Here is a 23,562-nt window from a genome sequence, read left to right on the forward strand (position 1 = left end):
TGTCAGGTTGTTTATTTAACATTCTTTACATTATACACACTTAATTATATCTATCTATCTATCTATTCATCTTTCCCTCTCTCTCTCTTTCTCTCCTCCCTCCATCTCTCTCTCTCTCTCTATATATATATATACATATATATATGTATATATATATATATATATTTAGCAAAAATGGTAATTAGTAAAAGCCTGAAGAAAGTGCTCAATACTATTGCAGAGCAAATATATGTTTTATATTTTATTCCCGTTTTATCTGTTTAGTTACACATGTTTCGGTTACCGAATCGTATTAACGATCCAGTAACTTCGTCTGACTTTACAGAAATTGTTATTATCATTGGAAAAATGATATTAGAAAAAGCGCGAAAAAGCGAAAAAAAAAACGAAAAAAAACTAGAAAGGGGGGGGGAAGAAATAGGAAAAAGGGGAGCGGAGATCGGCAATAGTTTAGTTTTAAGGTTTAAAAACATCAGACGGTTGTGGGGGTTAGAGGGAGTTTATGAAATTCAGCTAGGCGCGGATATAAATATAGGGAGGGGGAGGGGAGAGATAACGAGAGGGGTAAGGAAAGGAGGAAGAGAGGAATTTAAATTTTAAGTACTTTGGCATATATATATATATATATATAATTATTTTTTTACTATGATAATTAAATACCTACAGGCACTAGGGTTTCATCCTTTCGGGAATCTACAGTGCAGGGTGTCACGATTAATACCAGTCGAACGATTCGAACCCTGCATCACGAGACATCTCTGGCTCGGTTAGCGAAGACATAATCCATTCGGCTACCATTAACCGCGTGAAATAATGTTAAATTTAAACATTTTTAATTTTTAAATGTTCATTTACGTCAGTCAGAGAGTGATCTAATCATTATACGATGATCTATGCATAAGAGCTAAGTTGACCGACTTTAATTCAACTGAAAGTGCTCAACGATAAGAAACGAATTTCTTAAAGGGGCTGACATAGTTATATTTTTACTATAATAATTATAATTATATATATATATATATATATATATATATATATATATATATATATATAAATTGAATGCTTCAGAACTCAATGCCTATGAAACACTCCTTGAGTGTCCAAGGTCTCTCTGGATAAGGGTTTGTCAGAACAACCCGGAATGAGAATGTTTTCCCTAGAATTAAACCCTGACCAAATAGTCAAAATCACATAGTATTCCCAACCTAAGTAATATTTCCTCACTATAGCTATTCCGCATTAGATTTTACGATTAAATTTGCACCTTCTCCAAGTGATGTTACCTCAATTAATAGCACGAAGCTTGATATTCCATTAAACTAAATGACTTCTTCTTCTGGAATCCAGTAAAAAGTAAAACCAAGAGACAATAAAGAAAGATATACTATAACATATCGAAATGGTTAGTTGGAGAGAGGAAAATGATGTTCTCAATTTTTTTACTTAGAGTTTGAGTGATGAAGAACTTTAATGGAACATTCAAATACCTATGCATTTCATTAAGAGTTAGCCCCTTGAATTCTGAAAACTTCGTCTGAAGGAAAATGAAACGAAAACTATAGAAAGCCTGCAAGATAATATTCTTTAGCATCTTACGTATCTCAATATCGGATGTTTTAAGGAAAACCTTGCATGAGTTCAAGTGAGCGGCTGCCTTTCCGATGTATACAGTGCAACAAGCTATGTGCAAAAAGGGTTGTTTCTAATCTTGTCCTATGATTTCTCAGCTGTCTCTTATGTTTGCCGATTACGTAAATAATTCTTGCCCCCCTCCCCACAGTGCTTATGAAGACCCCTGGCGTTGCCTCCATGACGTCTGGAGATGGTCACTGGATTGGACCTCAGTTTGACCGTCGCCAACTGCAGCCACATAGCAGTGGACCGGCATCACTCAACTCCTCCATTCCCTCTTGACTTCAAACCAGTTGACTGACTGCTAGAGTCCGTCAGTCAAGCAAAGGATTTTAGTGTGATTGTACATTTCACATATTTACGCTCTGAACACTGAGCCACGGCTGCTAATAAAGTCAGAGGCGCTCTGTTCCTCATGCACTGCTCCTTTGGTCATCCCACTCCCTCCATCTTCCTTCCCGTTTACATCCCTCTGGTGCGCCTGATTCTCGAATACGGTATTACATGAATGAAATCAAACGTCTTGAACGGGTTCAGCGCCTGGCGACGAAAATCGTTGCTGGCCTCGGAGCAACATATAAGGACACTAAATCTTTTTTTTCCATTAAGCGCAAGAAGATTCGAGACAACCTCATCCACGCCTACAATATCTTTCATGAAGGTGCGGCCTGGACGGGAACCTGTTCTTCACCCCTGACCCGGAGTGCGGGCTCCATGGACACGCGAAAAAGGTCTATCTTCGACAATTGCAGACGCTTCGACGCCAAGAATCGTTTTCAGTTCGAGTGGCATCTCTGCTCTGTGAAATCAGATACCCGATGAGCTTGTAAATCAGCCAGCACTACAGAGCTGCAAAGTGACCATGAACAGACACTGGTCGAACTTCGATTATTTTCCCTCTAAATTTTATGTTTGTATATGTCTTAATTCTCAATGACTTTTTCCCCATTGTTAATGGCAATCGCTTGTGCGTTTATTCTTTTCAAATTAAATGAATGAATGAATCCATTAATCAAACAATGAGTGTATTTTTCCCTATAACAAAACCCTAACAAAATATTCATAACCAGGTAGTATGTGCACTCCCAAAAATATATCCCTGCTACGGCAAACTAGTACTGTTTTTCACGAGGATTGGTGTAATTCTCCAAATGATTGTACTTTAAGTAACAGCCCAAAGCTGGATATTTCACAGACGAATCCTTGTCCTGCAATTCAGTAAAACCAAGAGACCACAAGAGTGAAATATTATTACATATTTAAATTGTTAATTGAGGAGAGGGAAATTATGTTTTTAACTTCTTTACTAACTGGAAGGATATATATATATATATATGTATATACGTATATATATATATATATATACATACATATACATATATATATATATATATATATATATATATATGTATAGGAAGATCCAAAAAGAACTTCTTGTTCTAAAAAAACGATAACATATTTTTGAAGTATAATTACGCATCACATTTCGTCAAATATTTAAGCATATCTCTTCATGGGGCAACATTGAAAAATGACTTTTTAACACAATGAAAAGTAGTCTGCCTGCAGCATATATAACAGAGATAATTTATTTTTCTTTCAAAATAACTCAAAATATAGCCATTAAACATTGAATCCCTGGCAACAAAAGAGTACATACCTTACGAAAAATTATCAATACTGACATAAAACATGTCAACTCTCAATATTTTGTGTGGCCATCATCATTATCCAAAACTGCCTTTATTCTCCTGGGCAGAGAGTTCACCAGAGCTTCACATGTAGCCACTGGAATGCTCTTCCACTCTTTAATTACGACGTTGCAGAGCTGGCGAATATTTGAGAGTTGCGCATATCCACCTTCTGCTTGAGGATGCTCCAAAGATTTTCTAATGGGGTCAAGTCCGGAGACACGCTTAGCCAGTCCGTCACCTGTACTCTCAGCCTCTTCAATAAAGCAGTGGTTGTCTTGAATTTTTGGTCATTGTCATGCGGGAACACTGCTCTGCAATCAAGTTTCTGGAGGGAGGGGATCATGGCCTGCCGCAGTATTTGACAGTACACGTTGAAGTTCATGTTTTCCCCAATAAAATGTAACTCTCCAGTCCCAGACCATAGCATTCCAACCTCCATGCTTGACTGTAAGCATGATCCACTTATCCTTATACTTCTCAAATTGGTTTTTATGGCTATCACTCCAGGAGAAAGCCTCTTCTGAAGCCAATGGACAGGAAAGTCTGCAAACAGTTTGCTGAAGCCATGCCAATAAACCCAATAGAATACTGGAACCATGTCCTATTGTCTGATGAGACGAAATTTAATTTGTTTGGTTCTTATGAACTTAAAAATGTGTGGCGGTGACCAGGTGAGGAGTACAAAAATAAGTTTGTCATGCTTAGAGTCAAGCATTTTCTTACCCTCCTTGACTTTGTTACAGTCTTTTATCATAGCTAGTCCATCATCTCTATATAGGCCGATGTCTGTAGTATAAAATATGCTTGTGAGGGTATATAGAATGAACAGTCCTACAATGGCTGATGCCTCTGCAGAGTCTAAAGGGCGCATCACCAAATCAAAAGGATTTGTCATTTTATTTCTTATCCATTGGTTATTAATATTTATTTACTAGAACTGATTTTTACATTTTTTAATAATGTGGATTTCTTTCGAGGCAAACTCCAGGCCAATGTTGAAAATTTCTTCGGATATCGAAAATACTGAATACTGAAAATGTACGCATAAATTATATTTTCGTATAGCAATTTATGTGATTAAATGAAGTGTATATATATATATATGTATATATGTGTGTATATAATATATATATATATATATATATATATTAGTCTACAATTTGGCTTTGAGATGATATTGTCTTTTATTGTTTTGAGAAAACATGTTTTTATGTGATGAGTAAAAAGTAAAATTCAAGAAGCCCCCATAGCACTACTGCAAGTACTAACTAAATTTAGGAGGCTCTACAAAGAGCGCCACTATAAACAAGTATCTTTTTTCCGTTCTTGAAAAGAAAATATTTTTAAGTAAGGCCTGGTAAATATAGTCAGAATTCACAGGAGTGCTAGTAAAAGAAGTAAACATGGTTTTAAATATGATTATAGTCATATATTGTATATTTTTATTTAAATCAGTTTTTTTTAACTCAACCTTCATTTGTAAGGAAAGAATGCGAAAATAAGTTAAAACAAAAAAAATATTGTTGACCTTGTGTATGCTTTGAATAGCACCAGTAACTTTTAATATTGGACTTAACAAAGGGCGGCCATGAAATGGGAAAGCAGACGAATTTTTTAAACCGGAAGTCAGAAAGCGGATCGACGGTTTAAACGCTCAACCAAGCAAGCTGATAGAGTTTTGTAATTATTTAGATATACGAAATCTGGAAAAATTAAAATATCATAGTTAAGCGTATTTTACGACCGGGCATAACCGTTTCCAAGGATAGTATTTCATAAAAGTAACAATTGGTTCTTTAATAAGACAGAGATGCGTTCGAAAGCAATGTTTCTGTTTAGAGCACAATTCATTCACGATGTTTGACTATTGAATGTTATTCTTTAAGTCAATCCCATTATTTACAGATAACTTTCTAAAAGCTGCCGAGTGTACATAAAGTCACTGACCTTAAGTTGATTCTTTATTTTTGATGATATCTTTCTGTAATTCTAACTGACTTAGGATTTTCTTTTAGTAAATGCATAATTCAAACAATCTTTATTCATGAAAAATATTTTTTTTAAGTGTGGTTCATTTTCAGCTTGGCATATTTGTGCTCTTTCCAAAACATTATTCATGACAGATTGCAGAATCTCTGGATTGCGATTTAACTCCCTTATTCCGTTCCTGATGTTTTCCTTTAATACTTTGCAGGTGTTAGGGTTTGTTAACATAGACTCTTTCTTTAAAATATCGCCGCAAGAAAAAGTCGGGGCTAGTCAAGTCTGAGGAATGGCATTGCTATTTGACATTGCCATAGCGAGAGATAATATGCGAAGCTGAAAATGAATTACATTTAAAAGAGTATTTTTCGTAAATAAAGATTTTTTGAATTTTGCATTTTCTTTTAGATTTCTTTATAGAGCAGGTTGTTTAAAGTGTAATGTAGACTACAATGTTTTTTGGACTTATTCACTGCGGGGGAGGAGTATGTGAAGCTTCCTCCCGGTACACTGTTAGGTAGATCACTATGTTTAGCAGGTCATTAATCGATTTCAGTGACAATAAATGTATGATAGGCTAGAGCATTTGATTCTCCTAATTCAATCACAAAAACGTCAATATATATATATATATATATATATATATATATATATATATATATATATATATATAGCAATTTATAAAATGTATATGGCGATTAAGCTACACTGAATATGTCGCGTTTCATCCACTCTAGGACTCTTTTGCCATATATATTTTATAAATTACTAACTAGCTCTACCTACGTATTCAGCACTTTTGAAGTAAATACTTTAAGTTTACGCATAAATCTATACTTTCGTATATTAATTTTACGTAACTAAATTAAGTAGTTATATATAAGGCATGGCGTCAAAGTGAACCGTTTCTTTTTTATTATTTATAAGAACGATGGAAGATGTAACGAAAATTGCAATAATGAATGATCCAGTTGTATTGTGGATGAAATACATGAACTCGTGATTAACTGAAGCAAAGTACATCCAAAACAGTATAAATACTACAATTAAGAGAATGGTTGACCGCAAGTCTTACTTTGAAGTGTTAGACAAGGGGGCCTCCTAACACTGAGAGTAATGTGCTCCTGGTACATGTGGTAAAGAGAAAGAGCGTATGTAGTCAGTATGGTAGGTAGCACAACAATAACAAATATGCAAGCGCTTATATATATATATATATATATATATATATATATGTGTGTGTGTGTGTGTGTGTGTGTGTGTGTATTTAATTATAATTATTTTCTTTTAGTATAATAATTTAATTGGCATTCGCATATATATATATATATATATATATATATATATATATATATATATATAAGGCATGGCGTCATTTGATGAAAGGCGCTAAAAGTTATAGCACTTCAAGGTCGAAAACTTGCCAACGATGAGTGTTAGATGGAATAAATTCTGGCATAGAAAACAGAAATTCTTCCCTCTTTGTCAGAAACATCGCTTCTAGAAGGCAAGGACTAATGATCAAAAAAAGGAAAGGTTACGCGGCTGCTGAAAGGCAAGGACTAATGATCAAAAAAAGGAAAGGTTACGCGGCTGCTGAAAGTAAACCAAATATATATATATATATATATATTTATATACATACATACATATATATATAAATACACACACACACACACACACACACACACACACACACACACACATATATATATATATATATATATATATATATATATATATATATATATATATATATAGCTTAGAGAGTTAGGATAATAGAGTAAATTCAATTCCATGAAAGGAGACTCAAGGAGATGATAAAGTTCAATAACTTGTATTGGCGCTTATATAGGAAACATAAGATTGGAAAATGAAGTCACAAAAAGTATATATTTATTTCAGACTGTGATAGAAACCTATAAACCTTTTTTACATTACACACTATATAACATTTTCCTCCTATATCTTAGAAATCTATATAATTCCCCAAAACAACATTAATATCATTTTAATTGGAATTCATTATTGAGATGATTATTATTTATTAATTTATTTATTGCGGACTATTATTCTCATCTTTATTAGTTGTTATTTCACGGCCTTTCGGCCAACTATTCCTCTGGCCTTCGTCAGGTGATAACCGTGATGTATAGGAACTCAAAATCTCCTAACTGCATTCTCAGCAATTACTGCCATCCGTAGGTGTTGTTGTCTCATCACGTTTTGGCCAAGTAAGCCCCTGGCCGGCTATTAAGTAGGATTGAAACCGCTATCTTCAGACAATGCTCATCTGAAACCGTAGATATTCAACGTCTCTATCAACTGCGCCACGGGCCCCGAAAGGCGATCAGGGTGGGATTTTTTTTATTTTATTATTCCACGTTTATTTCTTATCTGATCTGCCATGGTCGGGTCAGTACCGAATGGCATGTATATTTTTTTAATTGGAATTCATTATTAAGATGAGTATTTATATCAATTTATTCATTGCGGACTATTATGCTCATCTTTTATTAACTAATAAAACTTAAGTATCATTGTTAAATTGTGCTCTAAACAGAAACACTCATTTAGAACGCGCCCCTGTCATATAAAAGAATCTACTCTTAATTTTATATGCCTTGCCTTTCTCAATTGCTTGAATTTAAGTTAAAAATGCGAATGTCAAGTATCATGGTTTAATTGTGCTTTAAACAGAAACATTCCTTTTCAACAAACATATTGTTGATTTTATACGCCGGGTACGTCTGTTTGTGCAATAAGTAAACTTATCAAATTCACTTGTGATGTTGTGATTTCGATTATCGATTTTGGGGTATTCCAATAGAAGACGCATCTAAAAACACTCCCAGACACATAAATTACATTTGTTAAAATGTTCGCAAAAATTGACGCAGCCGTTTCTGAGTCCTTATGTACATAAGGACACACTCACATGTAACAGAATCGCTGACGCTGGTAGCAGCAGTAAATGTACAAATGACCGAACCAGTGTGTGATGTGACGTCATAGCAGAGACAAAACGACACGTTTGGACTGCGAAGAGGGGTTCAGAAAAATAGTATCTAGTCGAGACACGTGGTTGACATAAAAACATCGACGAGAAGCCACGCGTGGCCGAAGCAGACTAAAGGTATTTTGTTAAAACGTGCAATAGCGAGTGCAACTTATTTTCGCTTTCTATCTTCTGTTTACTTACGACGAAGCTTACGTGTTAACAACAACATTATTTACATACACATATGCCAAGCGCATTTTTATGTATAAGTAAAGATAGCAAGACAGGACTGCTCGTTTTGTAAGAAAGATAAATGATGTGCATGGCGCATGCGCAACAGAACAAAATTTATATTGCTAATTCTTTTCCCCATAAATGCATTATTTACAAAGAAAAAATGCCGTGAAAAACTGAATACGTGTAAGTGACAGGTTTTAATTCGATTGTTTTTCGAATCATTATTTCGTTACGTGCAATTTGATTATTTAATTGCTTATTGTTTGAAATATCAAATTGATGTCGGAACTCAATAAATGCGGCTAGAACTCAACTTACTAATTATCTTAGCAAACAGATAATCGAATTCATCATTACATAACGTTTTAATTAAATAACATTCAACAATCTCGTCGGAGGTGTGGGAAATAAATCGAATTAAACTGCGGAGAATTTAACGATGCGTCTTATTCGTGTAGTAAGCCTCTTTGAGTATCTCGTTTTTTTATTTAATATTTTTTTATTGAATCTTATTGAATCTTTAAAAAAAACAGTTGTTTCGAACAAATGAACACTATTAATATACAGGACTTTTTATTTTCGGAAAATCGATAGCATAACTCTTTTACCAGAAACAGATCTAGGAACGAAGCATTTAGGAATTGTAGAACATTTGAAATAGATACTGATAGTGATTAATATGGCATTTACACAAAGCAGAAGGCGCGTATTTGCGCAACAACAATAGACAGTGTTAGCACACCGTTATATAAAAAAAATACTCGATTATCAAATATATAGTTAAGAGAAGTGTCACAGATATTACAACACAAACAAAGATCACAAACATACAATGTTTCCCTCACACCATAATAATATATACAATCAGTGAAAACAATCATGTTGCGGATATAACCCCAAAATCACTAAGAAATACACTTAATAGGTCCTTTATTTTACTTGGGAATCATCACTTATTGATGCACGAAGGCCACGAGAGGATAAGCGTAAATGAAAGTAAGATTGCACTGTAGTAATTGTTAATAGTGTAAATTGAGTAACATTTGATTATTTATGGGGACGGTTTAACAGAATTTGTTTATATTAGATTTGAAGTCTGCCATGTTGTATTCAACTGGGAAGCAGTTTATCGAAACAGTGTTCCACAAGCTGACAGTTATGGGATTTTTTTTCATTGACTTTGCGTTTAAATTTAAGCACAGTTAGAGAGTTGGGGAAACCTTATGCAGTGGTTGTGGCTAGTCAAGTATTAGTTTGTGAAAGGGGGAACCATAGATTGGAGTTCAGTCGAACACTTGCTATAAAAATAACGATAGAGCCGCCACGTCTCTTTTGTGTGGAAAGGAGTTGCATGAAAGAGAAATGGTATCATTGGTGCATCTAAGATTTAATAAATTCATATCTGCAAGATGTGGAAGCTTAACAAATTTATTTATTTTAAAATATTCTATTTATTATGGTCTAAAAATAGTAAATACTCATATCTCATACTCCTACGTACGCCATCATTTTCCATATACAGCATGATCACGTAAACGCACCGGTTCCCGTTAGATCAACGAATTAAAGCAATGTTTGGGTTTCCCAAAACTATAAACGTATATACTGGACGAGTATCTGTTATTTTTTAAATATGCCCTTTGAATTTTCTTTTTGTTTCTTTTTTTATTCATAAATTTTCTTAGCCTTTTTCTAATACATCAATGTATATGTTGCACTAAAAATATATACATATATATGTGCACACACACACAGATACACACACACACACACACACATATATATATATATATATATATATATATATATATATATATATATATATATATATATATATATATATATATATTACATTTTCACCCCAAACAAGGCACATTGCCACTTTGTTGTAGGGGGCTTATATCAGGGACATAAGTATCAGGGTACTGTGTAGGAAGTTGGCCAGCAATATGTCGGTTCACGTTACACTTGAGCTTCTGCATGTCGGTACAGTCAGAGAAGAAGGGACCTGGAAGGGAATTCCAAAGTCTAGCTGTCCTGGGGAAGAAACTACTGGAGTAGAAGGCTCTCTTGCATCTAGGAGTATCTACTGTTAAGGAGTGTGATTTAGATGCTTGTCGGGTTTGTCGGGGTATTTACGTCTAAGGGATACAAGTGCTTGCAATTCGTCAGAGCAATCACCGTTAAAGTACTTGTAGAACAAGCAGAGGGATGCAACATTTCGTCGATGTGACAGGGGCTGAAGTTTAGATGACAGTTCAGGACCTATCAGAATGGCGACTCTCTTTTGAACCTTGTCCAAGAGCGAAAGACTAGTGGCAGATGCACCAGTCCAAATATGACAACACTACTCCATACATGGGCGAATGGTGGCCTTATAGAGGTATAGGATACTTTCAGGCGTTAATATCTTTCAAGCACGGTAGAGAGAACCCACCTTCTCCGCAGCGGTCCTGGCAATGTTCTCAATGTAATTGTTCCAACTCATGTTTCCTGAGAACGTTAGGCCGAGGAGTTTAAAAAATTACTTTCAGATAAAAAGTCATTGGCCATTGCTATTGGCGGTAGGGAAGGTGACCATCCATTTCTTGTAATTATTGAAGGAAACAAGTTTAGTCTTGGCAACATTGAAGGTGACCATCCATTTTTGTCCGCATTCCACTACGGATCGGAGGTCATCCTCTAGTGTTTCTGTCATTTCTTTAGATATGTGTTCATTTGCTTTCCTGTCGTGTCTGTTATAGAGTGTGGTGTCGTCAGCATACATATCCATCTCACAGACAATTGTGTCAGAGAGGTCATTTATGAATATTAGGAATAATAGAGGTCCAAGTATAGACCCCTGAGACACTCCCGCATTTATATCATATTGTTTAGATGTACGACCGTCGAGGATAGCCTGGATTTTTCTCTTATCTAAGAAGGATTTTATTATGTTATGTATTCTTCCAGTGATGCCGTATGATATGATTTTCTTGAGAAGACCTTCATGCAATATCCTGTCGAAAGCCTTAGATATATCTAGAGCTACTGCACTACCCTCCCCCGCCTTGTCCAGTGACTGGTATATATGTTCTGAGATTACATTTAGGATGTCTGCTGTGGAACGGGCTTGCCTAAATCCATATTGTTTGTCAGTCAGAAGTTTAGCATCTGTAAGGTGATGGAGTAGAGCTTGGTTAATTATGGTCTCAAATATTTGGCGAAAAGTGGGAGGAGACTAATGGGGCGATAATTTACTGGGTCAGTTCTTTCGCCAGAATTCTTGAAAACTGGACCACAGAAGCAGTTTTCCAGCAGGCATGAAAGCAAGATTTATTAAGGCATTTGTTGTAAAGTTTTGAGAGAACTGGAGCTACTTCGCGGCTCACTTTTTAAATAGACAAGTCAGGATGAGATAAGGTCCGCATGCATTTGCAGTGTCAGGTTTTCTTATGATAGCATGCTTCTGACAGGGGTGATTTTCAGATCGTCTAGTGTGGCGTTTGTTCGTAAAGGAAAGTCAGGGAGGGGGTTGTTATCAGAGTTCAGTGTGGAGTTGGAGGCAAACCGTCTGGCAAGCATGTAGCCTTCTCAGTTTCAGAGCAAACAATCCCATCATTGTTGGATAGTGGGGGAATTGGTGAATGCCCATTATATACTACACTGTAGATTTTCCAGAAGTTTCGGGTTCCTAATTTCTGTTCTTCGATGCGTTTTTGGGTGGTTTCAGAAAATTCTCTCTAAGCTGTCGCTAGTTCATGCATGTGCGTATATTTTCAAATATATATATATATATATATATATATATATATATATATATATATATATATATATATATAAAATGAAATATAAAAAGTTACATATTTGGATTTTACTGTCACTGGATTATTTATCTTCAACCAGACTATTCATTCATGTGTAATCAATTTTTTTCTTCACCATATTCCCTCTGCTTCCCTTTTCTTGTTTTCAAATAAGATCTTTGACTTACTTGTTGTTTCATCAAATACTTTTGCTTGCAAAATCCGATCCCGCATTTTGCTAATTCCTACCCTCTGACGAGAAGGAAAGTATTTCTTCGAAACTCCGCAAATTAAGGACTATCCACTTATCTAGTGTTTCCTTTTCGGATTAGATATGTTTTCAACTCATTTCAAAGTGTATTTTAACATGTTTTATTAACTGTCTGCTCGTATATATATATATATATATATATATATATATATATATATATATATATATATATATATATATAGCAGTATTCAAAAGTTAAGGAACGGTCAATCATTTTTTAATGGTTTCTAACTTAAAGAAAAAAAATGGTGAATTTTCCAATGTTTAATAATCGTAGTTAAATAAAAAAAATGTATTTGAATAAATAAAGTTAATTAAATTACAGCCATTCAAAAATTAAGGAGCCGGTTGAAATTATTAATGAAAAATATAAAGAATCCTTTCAGCATTTAGTGAAAAGCCCCTTGTTTTCAACCACATTATGGAATCTTTTCCTGCAAGACAGAACCAATCGTTCACATGTTTCAGGTTAGATATTATTCCAAGACTTTTTTTTATACATTCCCATAAATCATCAAGGGGAAGGGATTCTGATCTTATTACTAATAATGTTCCAAATATTTTCACTTTGGATTCAGGTCGGGTCTTTGAGCTGGCCAATTCATAACGCAAATATTGGATCTATTTAGCTCTTCTAAAACCATTTTTGCTTTACGGCATGGTGTGCTGTCTAGCATAAAGATATCAGAATCAGAAAGATTAGGAACCACATGTTTTCTAATCTATTTTCTGGCATTGACTTTTCCATGAATACTCACAAGGGGGTCAGTTACTTTTGAAGATATTATGTCCCATACCATTATACGACACCCTCCAAATTTTATTGGCTTTTTATCAAATTAAAAAAAAAGACTGCAAAAGGTTCAAAATTAAAAATTAGTAATTAGGGTTGTCAAATTTTATCTTTGTCAACTGTGTCAAGATTGTAGATGCGCGAATCATTCAAAGGACATCTTTCTCATGTTAAAAATAAATAGGTTTGAATATAATTTTAAGTTTTTGGTAAGTTACAGAAACGTATATTCATTTCTGTTTATTTCATGTAAACAATTGTTGTTTCACCACGTTTCGGCCAATTTATTCTCTGGCCTTCTTCAGGTGATTCACTGAGACTGGATAAAAATGCTGAATCTTGTAATTGTATCGCCGATAATTATTGTCTTCCATAATTGTTGTTTCGCTACGTTTTGTGCAACTAATCCTTCAGACAATGCCCACCTGGAACCGTGAAGACTCAACGCCTTTATCCACTGCGCCATGGGTTCAGAAACACAAAACAACAATGAAGATGGGGAAAATCGTCCGTAAAAATGAATACACAAAATATGGAACCTCTTACTTTATAAATCATTTCAACAACATGATCCAGTATGATGAAGTGTTTATTCGACATGATCGTCTAGTAAGCTGAGAGGTCAAGAAATAAGAAAAACATAACCGAATGCCAAATCAAATTCAAAAACAGTCACATTAAAATTGTAAACGCAGAAACTAAAAGTATTTGTGATAAATGACTAGAGATATAATCTAGATGTGACAAAGTGACTGCGAAATTAGAGTGGAAACCGTTTATGCATGTAACATATCCCGTACGGCGCCTATATGCAAATACCGAGCCGTTTACGAAATGACGTCACGGTAAAGAAAAATAATTATAAAAAGGAGAGAGACAATACGTCAGAGAAGATGATCAGGTTAAAGATGTAGGTGATGTCACGTCCATAACGAAAAGTCACGCGTGGCGGAAAAATGAGGAAATAAATGCCGTTGTTACCAAAAGAAAAAACGAATCTTGTTATTAACTGTCTTATGTTCCTTCAGACGTACTTCGCTACAACGTGTTGGGTCCCAAGTATCTACATGTTAATGCGTGTGTAAACGCGTGTAGTTCATTATATACAGTATTTTTTTTTCAAATGAAACATGTTTCGGTCAGAAAAAAGTGATTAACTTAATTTTTTTCTGTAAATCGCTCCAGACAAGGCATGAAACAACTTGATGTAAAGATCTAAAAAATACTAGTTTAACGAAAAAAAAAATGCAAACGATAAGTGTTAGACGGAATAGCTTCTGACACAGAAAACGGCAATTATATCCCCTTTGTCAGAAATATAACTCATGGAATGTGAGGATTAAAGGACAAAATAAGGGTAGTGAGAGTTACGCGACTGTTGAAAGTAAACCCAAGTTCTATTTTCTATTCTCTTTCTACAAGAATGAACCCCGTTTGCTTTTCGTGTACTTTGTCTAAAAGGTATCCCGTTTGGTAGCATAACATCGAAACACACCCACCCATAAAATTCATAAAACAAGAGATAAGATGTGAAAGGCACATATAATATACTTGTAAAACCAATTCAACGTCTCCTACTTGAGCAGATCCTTATTCATTTGACTTCTCACGAGGATTAAGTAAAATACAGAGCCATTTGTTAATGGAGGGAAAATTCAGCTCCCAGGTAGGAAGTACTCGGAATTAGGGCAAACTTAAGCCTATTAAAATTTCCTCTTCGCTGATCGATGACAGGAAATGTAAAACATTGAACAAAACAGACAATAAAAGGTAGAACGATAAATTTGTCGGCCTAAAGAAAACAAATTATAGTTTTATTTTAAACCCTCTATCGAGAAAATCAATTTAGGTTACTTGATTATGTAGTAAAGCTCACATCTATTCAATGTAGCCGCCTTCATCCTCAATCACCGCCTTAATACAGGTCTGGAACTGGGAGCATATGTCTTCTCAAGCGCCAGCGAGAGTTCGGCGAATACTCGGCGAATACTCAGCGAATGGCGGCGATCACGATGGCTTTGGTGTTGTGGCAGCTCATGTTGGTAATGTTATCGACCTATGACCAAAGTAGTCTAGCGGAGTACGGTCGGGGGAGGAGGGAGGCATTGAGAGAAGGGTACAAAGTCGTAGCATTCCTTCTGAAGCTAAGCCTAGGACTCTTTGGACTTGTGAACAGGCGCCGAGTCTTGCTGCAACACTCAGGATCTGCCAGCGCCAGTCTTATTATACCAAAAGAACATCATGCTCTTCAGCACATCCAGGTGCACTTTGATGTTGACTTCGAAGATGTAAGATGGCATGATGCGGCCCTTACTTGAAATTACACCAAAGATCATAGCCGTTGCCAGGAACTTTGTTTTAATCACCCTGTGCACGTCCCTCAGGCGTTGAACCGGCCGGATTTGCATTAACATTCTGAAAATGGTCCTATTGTCCTAACTTGAATCGGTAGAAAGCATGAGTTATAAACCGTGGCATCTCGAACTCGCGTGTTGAACGTTGTGTCACTTTCGGACTTGATAGAAGACTCTTTTCTCTCTTGGGATTTGTACACAACTAACCAACAAGTAGATGGTCTGCAAAAAAAAAGACAAAGAAAAAAAGGTTTCCATCAAACGGAAATGGAATCATGTAGTTTTTACTGGAGCGACAATTTTATCGTTCTACCCAGTACCGTGTCATCTCAGCCAAATTTTAGTATTTATCAATGTATCCCAAAGGATATGCAATCTATGAAGAAAAAGGTAATATAAAAATATATCGGCCATTGGTACGATCAACACTGGGAGCACAAGCGAAGCCATATACTATAGATGTACAAAACCACAATTCGACCATGCAAAAAGTATTTTGCCAAGATCTGGTCAGCTGATGACGAAAAATAAGTCTCCAATTTCATATATCCGACACTCTAACCTTTATCCCGTCTGTTGAAATGTTGCAAGTACTTTAATGGAATGTGCTCTGATGAACTCATAGTGCGTGTGCCCCTCGACCGACATTCTTCCGACTAATCCAATGAGCAGCAAGACCCCACCCCTCCACTGTTGATGTCAGTAGATACCGGAAAGATTTTCCATCTAATATTTTCTACTCTCGGACTTTTCGATTTTGGAATTCCTCTCCTGTTTCCTGTTTTACTTACTCTTTTAACATGCAGAAGTTTCCGTGTAATATGAACAGACATCGCGCTGCCTAAGTCTTAAGAGTCCCCTGTTAGACACGATCCCAAATAGTACCCCTTTATGTACCAAGTGACAATATTCCTGGTTTGGCGTAAAAAAGAGTAGTTTTTTTTTTAATTAGACGTACCGCCGAAAGAAATGTATAACACTTTTTTATGTAATGAATTGGTGCGTGATAAATGTCCATATAATAATGGCTTCAAAGTGACTATAAAATATTTGGAACGCATATATCTCACTCTTCTAATGGTCGGGAAAATGATAATTCTTTTGAAGTATTTGGCAGCTGCAGAACATCAATAGTAGATCAAACAAATACGGTCATCTTTTGTCGCCATTATTAACCAACCCCGCCCAAATGATACTAACTTTGATGTGTAATTACCTTTCCTTTCAAGTCACTTCTATTGTGATCCACTTCGACTGTTTGCTCTTTTGCTTTGGCCAGCATGATCGCTTCGTTTGACACTAAGCAGTCCGAGAAGGGAAACACCCATGAATAAAACACTACGCAGAAAAGCTCCAGTATAAACTAATTTGGAATTATGCTTAGAATAATCGAAAAACATAGAATAACTGAAAAACATAGAATAAGCGAAAAACATAGAATAACCGAAAAACATAGAATAAGAGAAAAACATAGAATAACGGATTAACATAGAACAATGGAAAAACATAGAAAAACCGAAAAATATAGAATAACCGAAAAACATAAAATAACCGAAAAACATAGAATAACCAAATAACATAGAATAACCGAAAAACATACAATAACCGAAAAACATAGAATAACCAAATAACATAGAATAACCGAAAAATATAGAATAACCGAAAAACATAGAATAACCAAATGACATAGAATAACCGAAAAACATACAATAACCGAAAAACATAGAATAACCAAATAACATAGAATAACCGAAAAACATAGAATAACCGAACAACATAGAATAACCGAAAAACATAGAATAACCGAACAACATAGAATAACCGAAAAACATAAAATAACCGAAAAATATAGAAACACCAAATACCATAGAATAACCAAAAAAACATAGAATAACCGAATTACATAGAATACTCAAATTACATAGAATAACCGAATAACATAGAATAACCGAATAACATAGAACAACTGAGTAATATAGAATAACTGAATTACATAGATTAACCGAATAACATAGAATAACCAAATAACATAGAATAACCGAATAACATAGAATAACCAAATAACATAGAATAACCGAATAACATAGAATAACCAAATAACATAGAATAACCAAATAACATAGAATAACTGAATAACATAGAATAACCGAATAACATAGAATAACCGAAAAACATAGAATAACGGAAAAACATAGAATAATCGAAAAACATAGAATAAGCGACTAACATAGAATAACAGAATAACATAAAATAACTGAATAACATAGAATAGCCAAATAAAATAGAATAAAAAATAACATAGAATAACCGAATAACATAGAATAACCAAATAACATAGAATAACTGAATAACATAGAAAAACCGAAAAACATAGAATAATCAGATAACATATAATAACCAAATAACATGGAATAACCGAAAAACATAATAATCGAAAACCATAGAATAATCGAAAAACAAAGAATAATCGAAAAACATAGAATAATCGAATAACATAGAATAACCGAATAATATAGAATAACCGAATAACAGAATAACCGAATAACATAGAATAACCGAAAAACATAGAATAAGCGAAAGGGAGATTGCATAATTATACAAGCTCACGGGAGGATGGAAATTATTTTCAATGGTGATTTTGAGAAACTAACCTAGCTATCGCCCTCTTTGCTAGAAATATGAGATAAAGAACAAAAACTGGTCTCGCCCTTTTGGTTTCGTCTTGCTAAATCAAGGTGGGCTAATTTAGCTGTCGTTTAGGGCCGGGTATTCATGCCATTTCTAGACATGTTAGTTGAGAAAAGGAAGCATGCGTTAGCAGTTTGATAATTAATCAATTGTTCAATTTTCATTAATAATATTTTATATAAGCGTATAACTTTCACCAACTCTAGAGAAATAATATTTCTTCGGCAATCCCATTGCCGATTAGACGATTAAAGAGAACTATAATTACGTTCAAAAAAGAGAACTCATTAATGATCAGCATTCGGTCCAAGCATCTTGACAGAAACTGGCTGTAACGCCAAAATTCCCACCAAAAGTGCAATCCCTATTTTCCGGCGGAAGTTCTAATATCAACCAATCAGGAATCTCTTTTTATCCGTGTCATTTTTTACATGCTATAATTTTATGATTATAACTTAGTACAAACCTGATTTTTTACAGCATGCTGTGTTCGCGTCAAGCAAGAAGAATATAAGAAAATGGCTGCTACGCTTACTTAAAGGCTGGCGATCCGTGTAGTAATAAAACTTCAGGGCATGCATAATATATAATATGCATATTAAAGCTTCCATAAAACAAAAAGCTTGTCAGAAGTGAGTTTTATCAGATGTGTAGTGAATGTTGTCACCGGGAATTGTGGGATTAAGAAGGATAGTTATTCAATTTAAATTGTTGGAAGACTGCAAAATGTTTTGCAGCGGATTAGATAGGCATTGCATTTATCTACATAAAACAAAACAATATCGTATCTAGTTTTTTTTTCCTAGTTTGGATCGCAATTAAATATAACAGAAAAAAACTACTTACGAAATAAGTCTTGCATTTCTATTAGCGGAGACATTTACAGAAATGTCTGTATAAACGCATTGTTTAAAATTCTTCACGCACAGGTGACATTTGAGGGGCAAGTGCGTATGCTCTTTATCAGTAAAAATGAGAATGACTTTCTTACTCATCCCACATCCCTCAACACTGCTCACAGGCATCCCGTTTCCCTAAAAAAATGTATGCCTTTTTTTATCAAACACTGATGCTCAGTTAAAGAAAAATGGTCCAAAAGCAGTCTAAAGTATTCCATACGTTTCTATGGCATTTATTCCAAGTTTAGCAATGTCATTGCATATCTTGGAATAAAGTGTCTCCACGAGCAGATTGCAATTGCATAAATTAACCAGCTGTAATAATCAGGCTTTAGTAGGATTTATTCCAATTCCTGTGGTAGCTGTTCATTTGAACCTGAAATCATCGACGACAATTTTAAATGTCCGTACAAAAAAAGTCTAGAAATTCAAGAGATCTTTTACAATCAAGCGATACCTTCGTTCAGTCTCGAAAAACAACGGATACCCTCTGTAGCAATCCCTAACCATAAGTCTCCTGAATCGGCACTTCTTGAGTCCAGTGGCAATGAAAAAGTCCAGGACAACTGTAAACAGTGCCGGGATAAGCGGAGAGCACATACAACACCTGGAGGTCCCAAATGACCATTATTTAGTACCGACCAGGCTTAATGTTGCTTACCTTCGGTAATCCAACAGGAACCGCTGCCAACGTGATTATGTCGTACCTTTTTAAAATCACAAAATGAAAAAAAGTATATTTTTAATAGACTATGGTTGATTAATTTGATTTCAATGACTACCAACCGTCGTTTTGATTATTTACATCGTACTTTATTGATTTTGATAAAAAGAGTTTACGTTTGTGAGTCTTATTCTCTTCAAATAACAAATTCGGTATTTTGAGATGGGGATTGATTCTTCATATTATTTGTATTCTTAAGACTACTGCTCTCATCTTATTCACACGTTTCAGTCAATTCAGAGGAGAAAAAGCTAATGAATTTAAGTGTTGGGTTTCTTGATTAAGATACCACATATAGATACGCCAAATAAGTAAATAATCACAGACAGAACAAAAACAAAGCAAGATATCAACGAAAACCTATTTATTAACACTAAGTTTGCGTTTCTGAAACATATAGTTGACCAGGATGGAGGCTGCATAAATGTATTTGCAGTAATGTCAAATTGGGGTTATTGCTTTTGCTTACATCAACAAAATAACCCCGTGCTTTACGTTGCTTTGTTTGGGGTATGTGGCAATTATGTAGATGTTAAATATCAGGGACCCTACGTTGGTGACGATTAAGTTAGATAGTGTTAATTTTTATAAGGTTCACACTGAGTACATAATGGTTAAAATCTGTAAAATAGAATCATTCCAGAGTTAAATATAGATGGGCGATGCCAAGTAAAGGCAGAGGGAAGAGGTTAAACGTTGTAGACAAATCAGTTCCCGAGGATTGTACAACAAATGCTGACAGCCCACTCGGGAACGCTGACAATGCAGTGATAATGGTAGAAATCGCCCTAAATTCTAGACCCAAAACTGAAGAACTAGTGCTCAAAACAACCAGATATTATAAAAAGGTTGATTGGGAAGCCATCAGAGATCTCATCAGAGATGCCCCATGGGGAAATATTTTTTCTCTTCCTTCCGAACAGTGCGCAAATGAGACCACTGAATGGTTCAAAACAGCAATGGAAGCACATGTTCCCATGCGGAAATTTTATAGCAATCCTCACTCACCCCAATGGTTTACTTCGATTTGCGCAACTGCCATTGCTCAAAGACAGCATGCATACCGCAGATTTAACCGACATAAGTGCAGTTCAAACAAACAGAAGTATATAGAAGCTAGAAGTAAATGTAAGAAAGAAATAGCGACAGCTAACAGAGAATTTACTGAAACCACTAAAAAACGCATCAAAGCACAAAAATAAAGAAATCGTGACTTCTGGAAAATCTACAACAGTGTAGTAAATAATGGGCAATCAACAATTCCCTCGCTAACCAACAATCACGAGGTTGTTTGCTCAGCAACCGACAAGGCTAATATGCTTGCCAGCCGGTTTGCCTCGAATTCTACACTGGACCCTTCCAACCACCCCCTGCGTGACTTTCCTTTGCGGACAGACGCCACGCTAGACGATCTAAAAATCACCCCTGTTCAGGTACACGCTATCATAAAAAACCTTGACACTTCAAAAGCATGTGGACCTGATCTCATCCCAGCTGTGCTATTAAAAAAGTGCTCAGCCGAAGTAGCTCCAGTTCTCTCCAAAATCTACAACAAATGCCTCAATGAATCATGCTTTTCGGGCTGTTGGAAAACTGCTTCTGTGATACCAATATTAAAGAATTCTGCCGAAAGAACTGACCCATCAAATTATCGCCCCATTAGCCTCCTCCCACTTTTCGCAAAAATATTTGAGACCATAATTAACCATGCTCTAGTCCGGAACCTTACAGGTGCTAAACTTCTGACTGACAAACAATATGGATTTAGACAAGCCCGTTCCCCAGCAGACATCCTCACTGTAATCTCTGAACGTATATACCATTCACTGGACAAAGCGGGGGAGGGCAGAGCGGTAGCTCTAGATATATCTAAGGCTTTTGACAGGGTATGGCACAAGGGTCTCCTCAGGAAAATTAAATCATACGGTATCACTGTTAAATCCTTCTTAGATAAGAGAAAAATCCAGGTTGTCCTCGACAGTTGTACATCTAAACAGTGTGATATAAATGCGGGAGTGTCTCAAGGGTCTATCCTTGGGCTTCTATTTTCCTAATTTTTATTAATGACCTCCCCAATAAAACTGCCTCTGAGATCGGCATATATGCTGATGACACTACACTCTATAACAGGCATGACAGGAAAACAAATGAACACATATCTAAAGAAATGGCAAAAACACTAGAGGATGACCTCAAATCTGTAATGGAATGGGGACATAAATGGATAGTCACCTTCAATGCTACCAAGACTAAACTGGTTTTATTCAATAATTACAGAAACCATCTCTTCCCCCAATAGCAATTGCCAGCGACTCCCTGTCTGAGAGTCCATCTTTCAACCTCCTTGGCCTAACGTTCACAGGAAACATGAGTTGGAACAATTATATTGAAACATTGCCAGGGCCGCTGCGAACAAGGTAGGCTCTCTCTACCGTGCTAGAAAACTACTGACACCTGAAAGTATCTTGTACCTCTATAAGGAAACCATTCGCCCATGTATGGAGTATTGTTGTCACATTTGGGCTGATTCATCTGCTACTATTCTCTCGCTCCTAGACAAGGTTCAAAAGAGAGTCGCCAATCTTATAGACCCTTAACTAGCACCTAAGCTTCAGCCTCTGTTCCATCGACGAAACGTTGCATCCCTCTGCCTGTTCTACAAGTATTTTAATGGTGAATGCTCTGACGACTTGCAGACACTTGTGCCCCCACGCCGTAGACACCCTCGAAAAACCCGACAGGCAGCAAAATCCCACCCCCACACAGTAGAGATCCCTAGATGTAAAAGATCCTTTTACTCCAGTAGTTACTTCCCCAGAACCGCTATACTCTGGAATTCCATTCCAGGTTCCTGCTTCCCTAACTGTACTGACATGCATAAGTTCAAGTGCAACGTGAACCGACATCTTGCTGCCCAAATCCACACATAGTGCCCCAGTAGTTGCTCCCCCTGATAGTAGCCCCCTACACCAAAGTGGCAATGTGCCTTGTTTGGGGTGAAAATGTAAGAAAAAAAGAAAAAAAAGTCACTCAGTGGAAGCCGTAAGAATTAGACACCGCTTACAATGAAGAAGCGCGTAATCTAAGCTGAATGCTACCTCGTGGCTCTGTCCGGGCGCGTCATTCATTTCGTTGCGAGCCTGTTGCTCTTCTGTCGCTATATTCACGGCAAATGTCCAACTGGTTTCCCTTGTCAATAAACACTTCACAAAAAAGACTCGTCCAGCCAAAATCACTATCAATAAATTCCTCCGTTGCTTAAATCTAAACAGGGATTCCACGAACAAAGATTCCTTTCCTTGATCTGCCTGCTGTTGAACTCGCTGGTATGCTTTACAGCTGACTACAATATCATTATCTTCAAGTCCCACGTAAACAAGTTCTCATTCACCCGTTCTTGTAATTTAATTATACCAAATTACTTCTACTAACGATTATTCCGTAACTCAGGACTACAATACACACACCCTCAAGTTGCCTCTGGACCTTGATATGGAGTAA

At 35.9% G+C, this 23,562-nt stretch overlaps 1 long non-coding RNA gene across 2 annotated transcripts in view; it reads left to right on the plus strand.

The window, feature by feature from the left end:
* LOC145256305 (uncharacterized) overlaps positions 1-23,562 on the plus strand; it is a 607,467-nt gene that overhangs the window by 545,678 nt on the left and 38,227 nt on the right. The window lies entirely within an intron of this gene.

The sequence above is a fragment of the Euprymna scolopes genome, chromosome 32 (genome assembly GCF_053919585.1).
Source record: "Euprymna scolopes isolate OS-2025 chromosome 32, ASM5391958v1, whole genome shotgun sequence".
Classification (NCBI taxonomy): Eukaryota; Metazoa; Mollusca; class Cephalopoda; order Sepiida; family Sepiolidae; genus Euprymna; species Euprymna scolopes.